The 19,451-nt window shown below is 48.0% G+C and overlaps 1 protein-coding gene across 9 annotated transcripts in view; it reads left to right on the forward strand.

The window, feature by feature from the left end:
- FRMD4A (FERM domain containing 4A) overlaps nt 1-19,451 on the forward strand; it is a 356,772-nt gene that overhangs the window by 208,312 nt on the left and 129,009 nt on the right. Inside the window, exon 1 of one of the 9 annotated variants that reach the window (XM_021531013.3) lies at nt 4,199-4,313. The exons of the other annotated variants lie outside the window; for them this stretch is intronic. The gene's annotated coding sequence lies outside the window, so the exon portion shown is untranslated. Of the gene's footprint in view, nt 1-4,198; nt 4,314-19,451 lie in introns of those variants that run through there. 9 annotated transcript variants of the gene reach the window in all.

Consider the following 19,451-nt stretch of genomic DNA (forward strand, 5'->3'; position numbering starts at 1 on the left):
CAAGCAGCTGGAGTTGGCTTGTCCCCACCATCCGTTCCAGCTGCCTCGTGGGGACCGAGCTTTGCTTCCCTGCGTAATAATCCTGCCAGCATGCACTTCCCTGGCCTAATGAAGGGAGGATTTATTGCACCAGCTCTCTGGGAATGTCGAGGTCTGCTTCCTTCTCTCTTCAGCTCTCTGTGATCCTTTAAGTAGAGCCTGTGTGAAAATTAATCAGACGTCCTGGAGGCTTATTTTGTCCAAAGCTAAAGTCCTGCTTCTCCCTTTCCCCCCACCTTTTGTGCCCCAATTACTTAAGGGATTGTCCTGGAAATTAATGAAAGCATGACATGGGAATAACACCCACAGCTCATCTCAGAAGGGAAGTTTTTCTATGAAAGGCTTAACTAGAAACATCTCGTGCTTCACCCAGTAAACCTGGAGACCTTCCCGGTCGGAAGCATGCTGTGCCGTGATGGTGATGCATGTGGCCTCTCTCCCATGGTTTACAGGTCCAGACTCAGAGTCAAATCCTGCTCTGAGCAATTGCATTTTACTTCTTTGAATGAGATCCCTGTAGTTTCCACCTGGTTTCCAAAGTCCTCGGCACAAATTGTTGCAAAAACCTGTTACGGAGGAAAACGGAGTGATGGGGACAGGCTTGGTCATGGTACATGTAACCATCCACCTCTTTTTTGGTGACCCTGGTCCATGGAAGTGGGTGAGGGCAGCCTGGTGGCTTGGGTGGCCAACTGAGTCACATCAGTCTTTTCTATCTCCCAATACTGAGGCCTATCCAGCATGTGCAGGACACAGATTTTTTCAGATAAAAAGAGGTGACACCATTGCTTCTTTTCCAGCCAAGCTACATCAGAGCTCATGAGCAGTAAGACCATTTTATACCATGAATTTCAGAGGGACCATGTGAATTAGCCCACAGGCTAACCTGACATTTCATTTTCTAGGTCTGGCTGACCCTTGCCATGGCTACAATAAGACAGCTGCACTGATTTACAGTGAAATTCGTAGGCCTAACAGCTTATATCATCTCTGGAAATGGATTTCAGCTCCCAAGTTACTTAGGCCCATGTTGCTTTTTAAGTTTTGAGGCTTTTTAATCTTTTACTGCTACTCAAATATTACGAGTTAAGAGTTGTGCAATCAATGAGAGTCAGGCCATTGAACACCTTCCACAGGGAGGCAGGCACTTAGACACCTTCAGCAAATCCTGAATGTTCTTTGAAAGCATTTTCCTCACCTTCTATGGGTTTCAGATGTACCATATGGGGGAAATGGCATTGACTTCTGTAAAGCACTGCACCTCTTACAGATGCAAATCATGGAGTAAGTGTGAATATTCCTTCATGAGATGACATCTCCTCCAGCCCGTTAGTGCTAATTAATGCAGTTCTGGGGGTAGACAGTATTCATTAAGCTTTTCTGAAACTACTAGAAATGTTCATGTAACAGCTCACACATTCTGATGGCACCCACAGTCCCATCACCACATTCCTTGTAAAGTATTTTGGTTCTTTAATCTTTGCTAACGAGAGTGGGAATGAATTGTCAACAGTAATTCTCCAGCACAAGGCCATGGTGCTTCCTCCTAGCTTTATTATTAGGAACCAAGACAAAGGAATCAGCATGTTTTTATTGTGGCACAGAGGCATCTGGTTGATGGAAGCTGGATTTATGTATGTCAAAGCTAAATATATGGGTTGCTGTTCAGTTTTTGGGACTTGCCATGACAGGAACCAGCTTGGAAGAAGTGCAGCTATTCCTTGCTTCTAATCATTGCAATGACAGCAGCTTTTCTGCCTCCAGACTGGATGTTTGCTACCAGGGTGTATTGTTTGGGTAGTGTCAGCTCCAGAGACTTTGTAAGATTATGGAATTTCCTTGAAGGAAAGGACTTTTGCTGCTGCTGCTGAGTTATAACTGGGAAATATGGAGAGGAATGTGCATGAGACAAATGACATTTTCACCAGGGGAGAAACCCAGACCTGGCCAGTTTTTCTAGGAAAGAAGGGTGCCATGAATAAATGAGAGGAGCTGGGGCAAAATCCTTGTCCAGTTCTGGGGAAAAAAACACTCTTTCTGGTTGAGTAATCACAATCAGCTCTTGTCAAGGACAATACTCCACTGTCTTTCCACATTATAAAAAACAGTTCCCATTTCTAAGTTCTAAACTGTTAACTCCATCAGGTACCTAGAGGATGTTATCTTCACTACCCATCCAAGGCCCCATAAGCAACACTTACCCAAAAGGATGTGTTAACATTTCCTGCATGGGTGGAAGATATTCCTGCTACATTTCCTTTATCCATCTTCACTTAGACAAGCAACTTATTTTTATTACAAATGTTTCTTCACGTGGGAAGGTGATTTTTCCTTGCTAGTTCTCAGGGTCAGAACTGAATCGCTGCTGGCGTTCATGCTCTTCTTCAGCACTGCAGACAGACCCTGCTTGAGATATGTTGTCCTATGCTGAAGGAAGGAGTAGAAGAGCATTTGGGAGGCAACTTGAAGTTTTACCTTATTCTGAAATTAGTAGGTTTAAAATTCCAGGAGGCTTTGCAGTTTGTGTTCTGGTGGTTTGTCCCTCAGCATTACCTCAGCAGCTGGATGTACATGTGGATGAGATGAACCCATAATACCACAATCTTTACCTTTGCAATGGAGCCATGCACAACCTGAATTTCCTGGAGCAGGGATGGATACCTTTGCTGCTTCTTGCCCCTCTGTCCTGACCTTGGGATCACCTCCAGAGCAGAGCTGGGCCACCTTAGCTACTTGGCCTTAACCCTTAGTAGCCAGAGGTCAGAACTGCCTCAATATTTATTCCCTTGATTAAAGCCATCCCCTTGGGTGAAGTGAGCTGGATGGGTGAGCCTGCCTGGGGCTGCATACACAGCTCTGTGTTTATGCCTGTGCTCTTAAAAACAGGAGAGGGAACTGTGGTCATGTTCTAGCATTTGGTTATTGTACCCAGAAGGACGTTGCAGCCCACTGCCCCCTTTATGTTCAAAGACTACAAAAAGACTCATGTCTTGACTTTGAGTCTGACAGCAAATCAAACCTAGCAACACCCCCAGTTAAAATGAGACATTCTGCTCCTTCACCATCACCATGTCAGGAGAGTGGATTTGTCACCTTCCTATGGGGCAAAGAGGGAAATTTCCTGTATTCCATGTAAGTTCCAGATCCACCCTCTCCATGAGCATCCTTGTGGTGGCATAAAAGACACCTGAAAACAAATGAAGAAAAGTGCTCACCTCCACACCTCTCCTCCCAAAGCAAACCTCTTCCCAGCCAGTCTATTCCAGAGCATGGCACAGCAGCTGCCTCTGGCTTTTACCCACTAATAACCCCACTCCCAGAGAGAAAATACTTATGGAGGGGCAAGCAGTGGAACAAGACAGAGCTTTAACCACAGGCATGGTTCATGGTGTGGGTGCTTCATGCTGTGCATGTTTAAATCAATAAATCAGCACTTTTTGAAGGCCCACACATACTGTCTTTCTTGGCTGATCTAATTATTTAATAGTGACACCCTTGCATGGAGGCTACTCTGCTGCAATGTGTAGAGATGTTCTATTGCTGGGCAGCATCCCCATTTTTTACACCATCACAAGCTGCACCCTTCACCCAGCCAGGACCAGGGGGGAAATCATCAGAAGGAAGGCTGCCCTATTTTCCAGGGCTTCAGCCTGGCAGGAGCTGCTCTGTCTCTAGCCCCATGGGTGCTCGGGGCCCAGGGCTCTGCTTGGAGCATCCCCGCTGCTCTCACCTCTCTCCGTTATCCTCTCACGGTGTGCACGCGTGGCCAGAGGGGTGAACACCGCCACCCCGCACCCTTCCTCCCCTTTCCATCCCTTCATCCCTTCATCCTCCTCCCAGAGGCGAGGGACAGCCCAGATGTTGGCAGGCCCGAGCCAGGTTCATCTGTTTCACATGACCCAGCGCCAACTGCTGCTCGCTGCCCTCCTCCCTCCTTCCTCCTCTTTCCTCCCCCTCCTCCTCCTCCTCCTCCTCCCTCCCCGGCTCCAGCCTCGCAGCGGCCGCGCAGGAGCCGGGCGCCGGGGGCCGGCAGGCGGGGAAAGGGAAGAAGAAGGAGGAAAGGAGGGATCCGGCATCCCGGCCGGGAGGATGGGACGGCGCTAGGAGCGGCCGGGAGCGGAGGGCAGGGCCGCGCATCCCGCGCACCCCGCGGCGAGAGGCGGGCGATGGATGCGGGGCGGTAGAGCCGCGGCCTGGAGCGCGGTGCGGCGGGGATGCGCCGGTCCCGGGCTCGGAGCTGAGGGGCCGCCGGGGCCGCCGAGGCAGCGGAGAAGGTAACGGGGTCTTTGTCTGCCGAGGGGAGGCGAGGCGGGCCGGGGCTCCCCTTCCACAGCCCCGGCCCCCGGGGAAAGCCCAGCCGCAGTGTGCGGGCTGCTCCACGCCCCCTCCCTCCATTTACCTCAAACGGAGAGAAATGTGGGCAGCAGCTGCTTTGCCTGTCCTTCCCAAAGAAAAAGAATCCCCAGCCCCAAACCCGCGGATTCGGTGGGCGAGTAGCGGAGCCGAGCGCGGCGGCGGGGGGATGGAGACGGTGTGTGGGGGGAGAGAAGCCGGTGCTGTGATTCCTTCTGATTCCTTCCCCCCTTCCCAAGCAAGCCGCCTGCCTGTCCCCACTGACTGCCAAGATGGACTGCTCCTTCCCTTCCCAAATGGCTGCAGCAAGTTGGATGCAGAGCCGGCGGCTTCGCTAAGGGGAAAACCCCCGGCTTGTGTCTCCTTTGCCATGTGCACCTTTTCCCGAGTCGGGAATAGAAAAGTTGCTCCAGATTCAGGGCTAGAAAAGACAAATGTGTAGCTCTGCTTCCAAACCGTGCCTGTATGGGAGGGCATCTGCACACCCTGCAGACTGGCTCCGTGTAAGGAGGGTTCTTGGCCGCATTGTTACTCGCTGGCTGCTGGGGAGGGCAGCAGAAAAAGTTGTTTCAAACCTCTCTATAAAATTTCCAGGGGAGACAATTGTTTCTAATAATAGCCCTGGCAGCGGTTTAGCAATACAGCACACACAGATGCGGAGCTATCTAGCAAATCTCTCCCAGGCGAGTCAGGTCGCAGGGAAAGCTGAACTCCCAGCCTGTTGGTTTGGTTTGGGATTTTAAAGCGTTGTCCTGAACAAAAACGCCGGCACCGCTCGCCCTTTCCACTGGCGAAGGGGGTGTGGTGCCTCTGCCGGCGCGCTGCTCTCCATGGGCTCGGCTGAGCGGGGCTTTCCCCGTGCCTCGGGTACCGGGAGAGGTGGATCCTGGCTCTGCCCAGCTCCAGCTGGGCATCGGGGTGTCTCGGACCCGGTTCCCTCCAGACTGCTGCCCGGGGTCTGATGCGCATCCCCCACCCATGCAGGGAGGGGTGTGTTACGGGCGTGGGTGTCTGTGCCATCTTCCCTGCCTAGAATTGCCTGCCAGGCACCGGAGAATTCCCGACGGAGCTAAGCCCCTCAGGCTGATCCCGTTCTCCTTGGGGGGATGGCAGAGGGCCGGCCGGAGGGCTGCTGCCTGCACACGCACTTGCACCGTGATGCTGACCCTGGCCGGGCTCGGCTTGGCGCTCAGCGCTGCTTGGCTCGACCTTCCTGGCACAAGTTACAGGTAGCCTGTTCTCTTCCAAATATTAATATTCAGAAGGTGGTTTTAAGCATTGGTGCCAGGCGGGTATGTGCGACGCTCTGCAGGAGGGTGAGCTGCTCGTGGGGTGGTTTCTGCAGCCCAGCTCTGCTGCTGAGCAAGGGGGCTGTGGCAGAAGCATGAGGACGCAATGATTTGTTGCTTCGTGGTACAACAGGGGATATTTTGGAGGGTCTTCAGCTCAGTACCACCTTCTGCTGCTGCTAAGGTCAGCTGTGTCCCTCAGAGGAGCAAACAGGCTGAAGGAGTTGGCATTGCTCATCCATCATGCTGTGTGATCAGTTTCCACAGAAGGGAGAAGTGCACCACTGGAGCATAGTATGTGTATTTATGCACGTGGAAAATAAACATCTTGTTCTTACGTGAATTTTTGTTCTAAATACCCAGGCTAAAAATATGGGATCTCTGCTGTTAATTGAGCATAGATGCACCAGTGAGCCACTCACAACCCTTCTGGGCAAGCTACTCTTGTCTCCTTGTAGACTGTTTCTGGTGGTCCTGTTGTTGCATGTCTGAGCTGGTTATGGCATTAAAAATGCAACTTAGTGTTTGATGATATCTGTGGTCACAGCATTGAGTTGCTCAGGGCCCTCCAGCAATGCAGCATCACTTGGTGCAGAGAGATCCTGTCAAACTGTTTAGCCAGGCCAAGCACTTCAGCTAGTGCACTGGGTGCTGTTAAGAAGGACATAAGACTGGGGAAGACTTGGGAAGACTTCCCAAGTCATGGAATCTAGTCCCACACACCAGAGGTAATTACAGTGGTACATATCCCCTTTGTTGCTACTGTTACTGTGTGAGTAATAGCAGAAGGCTTGAATCAATTTTGAGTACAGCTTAACAGCAAAGCCAAAATAAAACTGCAGGTATGGATGAAGGACAAAATGCTTTATTAGGAAGCATCTAAATGGGGCTGGGGAGTCACTGAAGTCTCCAGCTGCAATCTGTTAGGACTGTGAAGGAAGGGTCATGCATTGCAAGAGGAATGACACGTGGGGAAGGTATTAAGGAGCGTGTTGATCCAGCATTAACCAAATTTGGGGTCAGGGCTTAGTGGTGTCCCCTGAAGATGCAGAAAGGCTCTGTATGACCCACTTCTTGTGAGCTGCATTTCTGGGATAAGCAAAGGCTGCTGTGATGAACAGGGACACACTTAGGTTCAGCTCCCAGGAAACTTGGGTATCTTTTACTCAGAACTCTGTGTTTGAGGAAATCAAGATTTTTGGTTCTCTGAGTTGCACCCAGAATTTCTATCTAGGTGGGAGCCACCCCACAAATGCCTATCTCTTGGGAAGCTGAGGGGATGTGCTATGGGGTCAGCCATAAGAGCAGGTAACTGCAGCTCTCTGGGATCCCCATGCTTCATCACAGGATGGGGTGCACAGCTGGCTCCCAAGGTCACTCAGCAATGCCAATCTCCTGTCATCCTTGCTGGCTTGCTCCTTCCAGCAGCTGGAGGAGAGAATTGTTCTGCAGCCCCAGTGCAAGCAGAGCACAGCAGCCCAGCAGGCAGCAAGGTCTGGCAAGGTTAAGCTGTGATGGAATTGCTTACAAGCCTCCTCCAGCTCCACATCCCAGGTTGTCCCAGCCTCTCTCAGGTTCCCTAAGCCAGCAGTGCATTGCCTAGCACGGCCTAAAGGACCACTGCAACTGACAACATCCACTAATATTTCTTCTGCTCCCAGACTTATAAAAACTTAATCCCTAGCCCTCAGTATGTGCCATGTCCTAGAAAGCCACAATTTGGTGAGGCTGCACAATGAGCTGGAGCCCTGTTGGAGCCCCTGTCTTCTTTTCTGGTGATGAACTTTGTCAAGGACCAAAAATGACTTTGATTGCTTTTCTCTCTGATCTGACACCGAGGAAGGATCCCAGACAGATATTTGATCAGTCCTGAGCTTCTGGGAGCACTTTCATGTTGATGAATCGCAAACACACAAGTTTTGATCTTGTCTCTCTGCTCCGAGTCACCTTTGCACTCCACCTACTCATGAGCCAATGTCAGCCTGAAGGTTTACTCTAACAGGCTGCCTGCCAAAAAGAGCAGAAGACCCTGATGTACCTCCCCTTCCCAGTGCACCTGTGCTTCGTGGCTGTGTGATAATCCTCTGAGGCCCCAGGTGTGGTGCCAGATGCCCTGGGTGCCTCTGCGGGGTGAGGTGGGACTTCAGCCCTTGCCCAGCCTTAAAATGGGAGGAGGCCAGAGGAGCTGGGACCATCTGATTTCCAGTGCCACCAACAATGTTCTTGTTTACAACCCACTTTACTCCTTTCCTAACAGATACACAATACTTCTGCTTTTGTCCTGAGCTTCTCTGACATTTTGACATGGTGTGGAAGAGTTGCTGTGTCCCCACCCTCAAGAAAAGATCACTAGTGGGTAGCTAAATGATCTTTTCTCCCTCTGCCTGCACTGGTGGAACGAGGTGTGATGTAGAGTAGTAATCTTTGGGAAAAGTCATTGAGGCAAAAAAAAGAGGTTGGCAAGTTGACTTTTTGTTACTTAAATTCACTATGAAAAGGTCCGATGAAAATCTCCTGGAAAGCTGCAAACCAAAAAGAGGTTGATATTTCCATTTTGGCTAGAGAAATCCTTTTGTATGTACTTCCACACATAATGCCTAACATTTTGACAATGACTGTTGGGCTTGCCAACCCACTAGGCTCAGGCTCTAGTGTTTAGATTATTTATTTATTTTTCTTCTTAGAAGTCTCTAGATCTCCCAATCAAAATAAACCCACCCTTGTTTGGGTTTCCTGGCCATGTGGGATTGAACGTGGCTGCAGCTGTACCACACACGCTGTAAGCACTGCTGGCATCCCATCCTTCCCAGCTGAAATATTTCATGCAGGGAAGTGCTTTGCAGATAGTGGAGCAGCCACGGGCTGACCCTGGGTTTCTGCAGGACAAGCAGGGGATGGAAAGCTGCTGCATCAAACGAGCAGCTTGGAAAGGCAGCACAAAATCTGCAGCTGAAACGTGGCACCTGTCCTGGGGAGGGGAGTGTGGTTTGAGCTTTTTCCACATTTAAACATGATTTTGTCCTTGCTGTGCATGGGGAATGGCTGTGCTGGCTACCCCAACCCAGGGTTTTGTGAAGACACCCATCATCCCAACACGTGGCTGCCACGTGTGTGCTCACACACTCATTTCCTGGTGCAATGGGGCACGCAAGGGGAGGGATGATTTAGGGGATGTGTAATCAAACACAGTGCTTCCTTTGTGCACACACACATCCTCCCCCAGTGTGGAAGTGTGCTGGAAACTAAATCTGGGAGGTGACTTCCACCGTCTTCTGCAATTCTGAACTGCAAAATCCAAAAGAGAAAAAAGTTATATCTGAAGTGGCCTGAGCTCCCTGGGATGCTTTGCATCCCTGTTGGGGTGGTTGGGCAGTCAATGAAGGTGTCACCTGGGCTTGTGCTGCAGGAGGTGGTGGGAATTGGGAAAAGAGACTTGTTCCTCACCAAGACCAGGGAGAACTGCTGGGAAGCACCGAGTCTGCTTTGCCTGTGTTGCACCATGGAATCTGCCTTCTGAAATGCTCTGGGAGTGCTGATGGCAGTTCTGAGGGAAATCTGCAAATCCAACAGTGCTGGGCTGTGTCCTCACTTTGTCAGTCCCCTCTCACAGGCACAGCTGATTGTGTATATGGCAAAATGGATATTGAATCTATTGAATCCTGGAAGCTTAGGGCTCAGGAATATCAGATCCAGCTGCTGAGTTTGCAGACATTGCATCAGGCTGTTCCCTCTTCCCATCCTTAACTCTTCTGCATTGATTCTTCATAGTACTAAAGAGCTGCTGAGCTCCAGAAAGGAACATCCTTTCCCAGCTCCTAAAACGCAAAGGCATATGGTAAAAAACAGCTTTGTGTTGAAGTGTTTATTTTAGGTCTCTCCTATGCAGAGGTTACAGACTGGCCGTATTTAGTATGTCATGAGATGCCCTGATGCAGAGATGATCTGGTCTTGCTGCACCAATAGCCAAAGAATTCTCAATACAGGTGATGCAATATCCTGGCATCAGTGGCTGTGAATGGGGGTATAAAAGCACAGGCTGTGTCCTGAAAGTTTTCCCTGCTTGAGCCCTGAAGCAGGGCTAGTCTGAGCTCTGGTCCTCACCAAAAACACAAGTGCTCAGTATCAGGAGCTGTCATGACTGGAGAAAGCAGGTTGGACCCCTTCATACCCCTAATTTAGGATGTGCAGACAGAGCCCAAGGGCTGTCCCAGCCCTGCAGCCCCAGCTCTGCCCCACTCAGCAATGGATGCACTTGGGAGCAGAGTGGGAGCAGAGAGCACCAAACCAGACTTCTGCAAGCAGGACTGGTTTCTGAAAACACCTGCATCCCTGAGGATGAGTCAGCTGCTTGTCATCTGAATGTGCTCTGCATCTCACCCCGTCCTGCCTGGGAAACAAGCTCTGGGGGATGATGCCCACCCTGCACTGACCCTGTCAGCTGCTGCTGCTCAGGCAGAACCACTGGCAGCTGCCCAGCCTGGGCACAGCCACAGCCCTGCCTCTCACCATCAAGTGTGTGTCAAACCTGCTGATTAGCAGTGGCTGGAAACAGCCCGGTGACATATTTTCCCACTGGAAGCATATCAGCTCTTGGAGTGTTATTCAAAACAAGAAGGGGGAAAAAAAGCCCAAAAACAACAGTTCTGTACACAGATTAGCATTTTGCTTTTTTTTTTTTTCCTTTCACATCTGGAATGACTTTTGTAAGTGTGTTTTCTATTATGTGCTACATATAACGCTGCTCAGTGCTCTCCATTGACCTGCTCTGTTACAGTACCTGAGTGATTCACTGCCCAATGCCTTGGCTCTATTGATCAGGCCAGCAGCACTCACACCTCCCAAGGACTGGTGATACAGTAGGCACAAAACACTCAATGAGCATTAAAAGGACACTTCAAGCCATAAATCTTAATTTGTCCTTTAAAAATATTTCACACATACTATCACTTCCACTGCCTTGGGTCACTTTGGTCATCTTCCTATGAACCCACATTGATTTTTTTTCCCTCTGGCAAATCACATTAGTTTCAATATCAAATAAATAGTCCTGCTTTCTTCTATAACTAAACGAAACCTCCTGTGAATGTGTTCCCAGAAGATTTGGATGCTCTCATGTAATTACACCCTGTCTGCATGCACAAACAAGTGGTATCTGGAACATTTTGCTGAAAGTATCCCACATTTCAAGTGTGAAACTGTATAAAAAAATTAAAATTTTATGTGTGTTTACAAGGAATTTAACACATCAGGTGTAGGAGAGATTAACAGACATGATAACATCTTTGGGAAAAATAATAATAATGATAATCATCATCTATTGCCATGTACTTTATTGCCACATGGTCATTATCCTATGATGACTCACAGTGCTTGCTGCAGAATATATAGGGAATGAACTAGAAGGAGACCAGGAGTCCCCAAAAAGAAGGTGATGTGACTTAAAAAAGGTTTCAATTCCCTCATTGGTGCAGGATTTCCCTCACAGGTAATTTAGATAATCTTCCCTTTGTGTCCTTTGTGCATAGCAACCAGAGTGAATACAGAGCTCTTCCAGGGGAAGCAAGACCCTTCTGAGGCATATCTTGGTTTTCTTGAAGCACAGCTATGCTCAGAAGTTGATGAACCTGTCCCAGGACCACTCTGCTTGTCCTTGTGGAAAGACACCAGAGATCCTTTATCCTCTTTCCCTCTGGGCCTCCCATTTTAGCTCTACTGTTGATATTTATTTCTTCAGGCTGCATTAGGGACTGGCAACCCAAATGATGGATCACAGCATGCAATGTGCAAACATGGGATGAAACTGCAGAACTTACCATAGAGGGATTATTATCCAGAAAATAAGTTCACCCTGGGGGAAATAAGAAAAGAAAAGATCACCAAATAAAGATGTTCACGGAGTTTGGCTGAGCTAAGTTGGACCAGGAGAAGTTTATGTACAGGGCAAGTTATTTTGGATGCTAACTGGGAAGTTGGCAGCAAGGAAGATTGTCTACCTGTTTTCTTATTAACAAGGTATGAGGGTGACTATCTTTGTAATGTTTTTTTCTTGTGATGGTGGCAGTTTTTCAGTCTTTGGGCATTCCTCTGGCATGCAGATGATTAGCATAATCTGGATGAATAGTCCCAAGACCTGTAAGGGGGGATGAGGCTGTGGGCTGCCCTTGCCCTTCCACTTCCCAAACCCTTTGGCTACAGTGATTTTATATGGATCAAATGGTTTCACCAGACCTAAAGATGCCCTAAATGTGAACAGCTCATCATCTGCTCTGTAAGAAGTGATGGAATTCTGAACAGCTCTTCCTTTCTCACCAGGCTTGGTGTTGACTCCAGGCAGGAGCTGATCTACCAGGTTGATGAGGCTGTGCAAGGAAGTCTGTTAGAAGAGGATGGAAGCCCCATCCCCTGACTCATTCAAAATTCATCTGCCTGACAGTGCTGCCAGCAGGGAAGAGCCCCAAGCTGGTGGGAGGAGGAGCAGCTGGGCTGCCTCTTTTGCACTATAATTTATTATTTATTTCCTTACCCATTGCTGGGTGCAGCCAGCTTGCTGCACGTGCAGAAGGCTGTAGGAAGGAGCAACATGGGCTTCCCAAGTAAAAATGGAGGAGACAGCTACAAGATCCCAACTAGAGGCAAAGTTTTAACAGCTCTGGCATGTTCTTGACCTAAAAATGCTGGCTCTGAAGCAGGTGACCATGTTGAACCACCTACACAACTGACCAGCTGAGTCAAGGTTTATCAAAATACACTTCTGCTGTGTGCAAAAGGTGTTTCAAATCTGTAAGGTTTAAGACATCTGTGACTATTGAATACTCTAGACTAAAAATAATAAATAAAACTGAAGATTTTGTAACCTTCCTGTGGTCAGCCTCAGCTCCAGAGCTCAGAGGATGCTCTGACCAACCATATCAAAACTCCTACACTCCCCACTCCTGCCTTGTAAATAATGGGGATAATTCTTGGAAGCTGGTATATTTTTATACTGGCAAATGGTTTATTTCCTTGGCCAAGAAAGGGAAGGGAAAGAGTTACAGGGGTGAAGGAGTCAAACATAATAAAAAGTCTGCATTGGGAATGCCCTCTCCTCCTGCCTCAACATCAGAGGGCAGGGAGGGTGCAAGAATTTCTGCTTCCTTTTGTATTTGAACAGATTTAGATCTGTATTATTTTCAAGAAAGAAAACAATACGTGACCTAAACCAGCACAGCCTCCATTCTAGTGAGGAAGCCGGTCTGTCCAGGAAAAGACTTTCTTATCTCAGGATATAACTGAAATCAGGCCGTCGGGGCTGGCCACGCTCAGAGCAGTAATTTAGGCATCTGCTGGGTAATGCCCTGCTCAGTTTAAAACGTGGTGTTGAAATTAGATTTCATTCTGACTACATGGCTCAAGCACCAAGTGTTTTGAGGTTAAGACGCGGCATTCCCGGCTTTAAAGTTCACCTGAGAGTTATTGCTTGATGTTGTAAATGGACTTAAGGACCGTAGGAGACGGTTTTTCATTTCAGCCCTGATACAGTAAGCCACTTAAACACTTGCTTATGTCACACTGAAATAAAGGGGATTTATGGACACAGCTATGGGCTTTGCTGAATCAGAGCATTTTTGCTGAGTGCTGTTTAGGAGGAGCATGAAAAATAACCTGTGCAGATGTCTCTGGGTGATGCCGAGCCCAAGCAAGGCTGGGAGGCACTGTGTGGAGGAAGCAAGGAGTCCCTGGGCAGGCCAGGAATTCTTTTGTCAGCTCCTAAGACAAAACAGGGAAGTCACCAGGTCACTCAGCCTGCAGCTTGCCTTAATTTCTGTCCCATCGCTCTGTGTTGGCATCCACACAATGGCTGGGTCGCGCCATCCGTTCGAGCGGTGCTTCCGACAGGGTGACACTGTCCCACCTCCCTTCTCCAGGAGGACTCTTGCTTTCCAACAGCTGAAGTTGTTCCCCTCTCTCCTGACAAATGAGCACTTGCAGAAATCGTTGCATCACTTGATGCAACCCCTCTGAAACACGTCCCTGTGCAGATCCCCCATGCAATGGGTAATGCCAAGCAGCACTCCCTTCATGCGGGATGGGAGAGGATTTTAAGAGCTGTATCTGTAACCATGGTTTTGACAATTTTGCCTCCATTCACGAATCCATTGGAAAGGACATTAATTTTTCAAGGAGTGAGATAAAGAAGCTCGTGGGGAAAGCCAAAGGTCTCTCACACGATACATTCCTCTGGTGCTATCAAACCTGTGGGAGGTGCTGCATCATTATCAGCTTCTGTTTTCTGGCCAGTCAATCCAGCTATGGACTGTGCGTGCATTTCAGAGCCTCAGAGCACTTCTGTGACAGGGAAATCCACACTGCTTTAGAACGTGAAGTCTGGTTATGCATCAGCCATTGGCTACTTCTCTTCATATCACCATCGTCCATTTCTACAGCATATTTCTGTTGCCTTCCTTCTCAGCTTCAAAGCTCCACTTGCCACCAAGTTCCCTTGAAATGGAATACTTAAAAGGTTGTTTCAGTTTATTTGAATATGCAACATCTTGGTTTTCTTACTAAAGTAATGCTAGAAGGTGACAAATGCTTGAGAATAGAGTTGGAATACCCTTCTCAGGGGAAAAAAACAACTGGCTTACAGCTAACCTCTCCTGCTCCAGAGTAACAAATATCCTTTCCCATAAGAAATAATTGCATGAACAAATTTTAATGAAAAAGTGTCTAATGGGCACACAAAAGTGTCTAGTGGGTTCCTATTTCTTCATACCCAATTCTTGGAAGTGTTCAAGGCCAGGTCAGATGGGGCTCTGAGCAACCTGATCTAGTGGGTGGCATTCCTTCCTGTGGCACAAGGGTTAGAACTAGATGGTCTTTAAGGTCCCCTCCAACCCAAACCATTCTGTGATTCTGTACTGCTTATTTCAGAAAGCTCAGCTCATGTTCTGAACTGCATTGCTGACCTTGGCAGGCAGGACAGACTACATGGACCTCTGCTCACAAGCCAGGAGTAATGGGTCAAATTAAAATAATTTTTCTGCCTCTTGAAAAAAACAATAACACAAACTACTATTCATCATTTATCTAAGAAAGACTTGTGGAAATAAATAGTGAAAATGAGGACTGTATGGAGAAACAACAGTTTCTCCTGACTGTCTCACATCCTCAGAGCTTCAAGCCACTGAGGCATGGGTGCCTCAGATATTGCCCATTTTAGTGAAAAGGAAGAGCTGAGAAGTGAGTATGTGTGAGGGATTTGGGCTTGGACCAGGAGCTGGCATAAGCAGTGCTTCAGACCATGGTGATGTGCTCACCAGTGCAGGGCAGTGGGCAAGTCCCACGGCTGGGACAGGTGAACCAGATTTGCAGCAGCAGTTATCTTCCTCCTGCTCATTAGGTATCTTTCCCATTGAGGACCCTAAAGGACCAGATTTAAGCATTGGAACAGGCTTTCCAGGGAAGTGGAGACACCACCCCCAGAAGAGTTTGAAAAAGGAGTAGGTGTGTCACTTCACTATATGGTTTAGTGGTTATGATGCTGTTTGATTGAAGGCTGGGCTTGGTGTATTGGAAGTCATTCCAACCTTAATGGTTCTGTGATTCTATGACTGCAAAAACAAGCGAGACCCCCCAGGGGCAGAGCCCAGCCAGTGCTCCTCCTCATGTCCCCTCTCCCAGGTCCCCATCAAGGCTCAGCCCCGTGGCTCAGCTCTTTGCACACTGTCTCACAGCCATCCTCATCGCAGCCATCAGTAACATTTATTAGGTGCAGATGCAGACCAGCAATGGGGAGGATGTTCTGCAAACACATGGCATAAAAATAAAGATACTCCATTCCTCCAAGGTCTTGAAGTGTGAGTGTAGGACAGGAGACAGCAGATGGACGCAGGCACGTGAAGAGGCAGTGCTGGTCAGTGTGACAGGCAGCTGCTTGCCAGACTGGCCCCAGTTCAGCAAAGTGAAGTGCTGCCACATGCACAGAGCTGTGCAGATGTCAAAAACACACTGGTTTTCCTCCCTCTCTCTCTCAACAAGCTTAGGAGTTGCCAGGATGAGAAGTCAGTAAGAAGTGGTCAAGTGGGAGCAGGATGTTTAATCTAAGAGTTTACTGTAATCAGTGGGCTGTCATCTCTCCCTATCTCCTTTCAGCAGCTCTGTCCAAACAGTGGACAGAGTGACACAGATTTTTGTGGATTCAGCACAGTAATTGCCTCCCGTACAGGCAGTGAGCGTTTAGGAAAGATTCTGCCTCCAATTATAATTTCTGATGTGATTCAAGGAAGAAAATGCTGTATTCTTCTTTATTCCTGCAGTCACCGGCTAATGAAACGTGCCACGGATATTTATAGAACTGACATTGTAAATAGCATTTGCATTTGGTGCTTTTGAGTTATTTAGTGTGACAGCACTTTCACCAGGAGGGTGTTTTTCATTTTGAAAGGGAAAGGTTCTCTTTGGAGCAGTTTCCTCCCATCGCCTCGGCTGTTTGTGTTGGATGGAGCAGTTCTGTGGGCAGTTGTGATAATTTAGTGATAATTTAGTGACAGAGTGTTGCGTGTACAGGGATTAGCTGAGCGTTATGTAGGTTTTGGGGCTGTGTCACAGACAGTTTATAGGATTCTCCGAGACAATGTTTGAGTTACAGTGAAGATGAATAGAGAGGAGGGCAATCATCAGAGTGCTTCATGGCACAAAGCAAAACAACCGCCAGCCTGCCTTCCCTAGGAAACCCGTTGTGTAAATATTTGGGTAGAAGCCTCCAAAGGAGATTTAAAGTCTTGTGATAAAGGTAACTAAAATGTCCTTTCCCTGAGAAAAAAAGCTGCAACTCAGAAGATCCCATGAGTAACCACAAGACATATTTCCTTTCTGTAGTGTCTCTGTATTAGAGTAAACAAACGTGTATGTAAGGACTTGCTGTCACTGATGGACCTTAAAATGTTTTGCAAAGGTCAGTTATGCAGTCCTCAAGGTGGAGAAGGCAAGGAGCAGAGAAAGAATGCATGCCCTGTGTACAATCAGCCCTCCTGAAGACTACTCCAGCTCCTCAGCCACACAAACACATTGCTTCAGGTCTTCATGTGCCTTAAAAGCAGTGTGTGTTTGGGTATTGAAGATATATTATCCCTAGTCCTTACACACTCATATATATAAATGACAGAGTTTTTTGAAAGCGCTCATGTGCATTTCTTCAAGCTTTTGGTGGGGTCATGTGCATGCATGTGCAGGCACTAAAAGAAGTGGCAGATTTTCAGAAAAAAAAAGTGAGTTACTGAGCTGTTTTGGGCGGGGAAAAAATGTGTTCTGCATTTTGGCGCAAAATTTCCATCTGAGCTCGTGTTAAGTCTGGTCCATGAGATGCACATGGCCCATATTCACACCCAGTGCGTGCAGCTCACTGCCATATGGGTGAGCTGTTAGCACTCAGGAGTGTGTAACACAGTCCCACCTCTTCACATGTCTTGAGAAGCTTTGGAAATCTGAGGGATTGGTGTGGATACAGCATCCGGGCAGAGCTGCAGCTGAGTGAGCAGCAGGGATAGCCATGGAACTCAACTAGGAACTGTCTCACCTCACTTGAAATGTTTGAGTGTTCTCTCTGCTTTGAGCATCAAGGGCATCTCAACTGTTAGGCTGAACTTGGCTTTTCAATTTCTGGAGTTAGGGAAGAGGGATCTTGCCCTCCAGAAGGAGAGTGGAGGACTGTGTTGGTACAGGAAATCTCACTGAGCTCACTGTGAAAACCAGGACTTGATCAGGATTGAACTCCCCCTGTCACATCCAGTGTCCTGCTCTTCAGTCAGGAAGTCTGCTCAACCATTGTTTCTCATCCCTTTGCTGGGATTTTGCTTTATCAAGGTGAAGGAAAAGCTATGCCTTGGTGCCTCTTAGTTCAAATTCCCCTTAGCTTACTTCTCCCCATCCTTCTTTGGGTAAGAACCTTGGGAAAGGAGAACCTCAATTCAGTCCTGTGGTCTCCCTCCCACCCTGCATCCAAACTCTGCTACTCTCAGCACATTTTGGTGACCTCCTGCTCCCATCCATAGGGCTTTGGTGTTGATTTCCCTTCTCTGGTTGCACAGGGAAGCAGAGAGCATTCCCTGACTGGTTTTGCAGGAGCCAGCAACGCCCCATGCACAGCAGTGCAGCAGACAGTGCAGAGCAGCCAATTTGCACAGTGTCAGAGGCAGCATCTTTTACCCAGGCAGACTGTGCTAAATCAGGACCTTCTCGCTGTGCTTTGAAATGCTCCCGTTTCTTGCTCTGACGAGCTGGCAGAGTTTGTATTGATCCAACAATGCAAAGAAGCACATCATGTGAGCTTCAGACACCTGGTGGAATGATAAAGCAGAAAGGGGGGAAGGCAGGACCATCATATTTTAGCTTATATCAAGTAGGAAGCCTGTTTCTACCTTCTTTTCTTTTCTTTTGGAAAGCATTGCTCATTTCTAAGGCAAATGAAAAGGCCCATGGCTGGAGGAAAGAAATGCTGTAGCAGATCTCCAACCTGTGGACCTGCTGAGCTTCAAGGGATGTTCATGAAAGGCCTTTCAATTAGTCAACCATCATGTGCTGCATTTCAGAGCTTTGCTTTATTCAGATATTTATTCATGTTCCCAGCTGTTTGCATTTGGGATTTCTTTTAGCAGTGAAAGCACTGAAGGGTTATGAAACTCCCGGCTGGAAAAGCATGGAGAGCTAAAGAGGCTCTGCATGGGAAGCAAACACTGCTGGAACAGCACAGCACAAAGTCAGACATCTCAGAAACTGTTCCCTCTTCCCCCTTTCACCTTCTTTTATTCATGTTTCAACTTTGTTATAGCCAATGGAGCATAACACACGAAAGCAGGACTGTGTTCCATCCCTGCCATCGCCACAGTGAACTCACTGCTTTATCTCTTGCCTTGGGTAAACTCATATTAAAGCTGGAATATCAGTGCATATTCCCCATCTTTGAGATGGAGTGGTTATGTTACAGTAAAAGGATGAGGGAGATGCCAAAGCACAGCTCAGGCACCCAGAGTTTTATCTGCTGGGTGTGGGGATACTGTGCTCCAGGATGGTTTGGATGAATGGAGACAAGAGATCTCTGAAGGCTGCTCTTAGAATTTATTAGGGATGGTGAAAGGTCTTGCTTGGAGCTGCCAGACACAGCACATGGCAAGGCTTGAGGGAATAGGGGACGGAGAGACAGGGGGTAGAGGGAGTCAAGAGGATGCTCCAGGAGAGGGTGGAAGTTCCAATAGAAGGGGAGTTCCAAGAGAGGGGAAGTTCTAAGAGAGCATCTGGCTCCTCAGGGACTCCTTATCAGGGGGCTTCAAGGTGGGCTGGAACAAGACTTGGGCCAATGGGGTCACAGATACCTGATGCTTCAGGGGAGGGTTACAGGTGTGGGATGAACCATACATTGTGGGGGGTGAGATAGAACAGTCTATTTGACCTTTGGACCTATCTCTAGGTAAGGGCATTGTCCAACCCGTAGTGGGGATTGTTTTCATTCTGGCTGTACTATTGTAAATCTTTTGCCAGGCAATCATATTTATTCTCCCCAACAGCTGGGGAAACCCAGTGAAGAAAACTTGAGGTTCCCCATGCCTGTGTGAACATGACCCACGCTACTCTTCTAAACAGGAGAAACCATTGCAAAGCCCTTTTTGAGCCTCTGGCATAGTTTTACAACTGAGCTGAAAGCTGCTTAATAGTGAAAAATCTCGCTCACCAAGTAATACACCTTAGGAGAAGCCATATTTCACATAACATTTCTTACTGGAGGAAATTCTCGTAAGA

This window comes from Lonchura striata, chromosome 5 (assembly GCF_046129695.1).
Source record: "Lonchura striata isolate bLonStr1 chromosome 5, bLonStr1.mat, whole genome shotgun sequence".
NCBI lineage: Eukaryota > Metazoa > Chordata > Aves > Passeriformes > Estrildidae > Lonchura > Lonchura striata.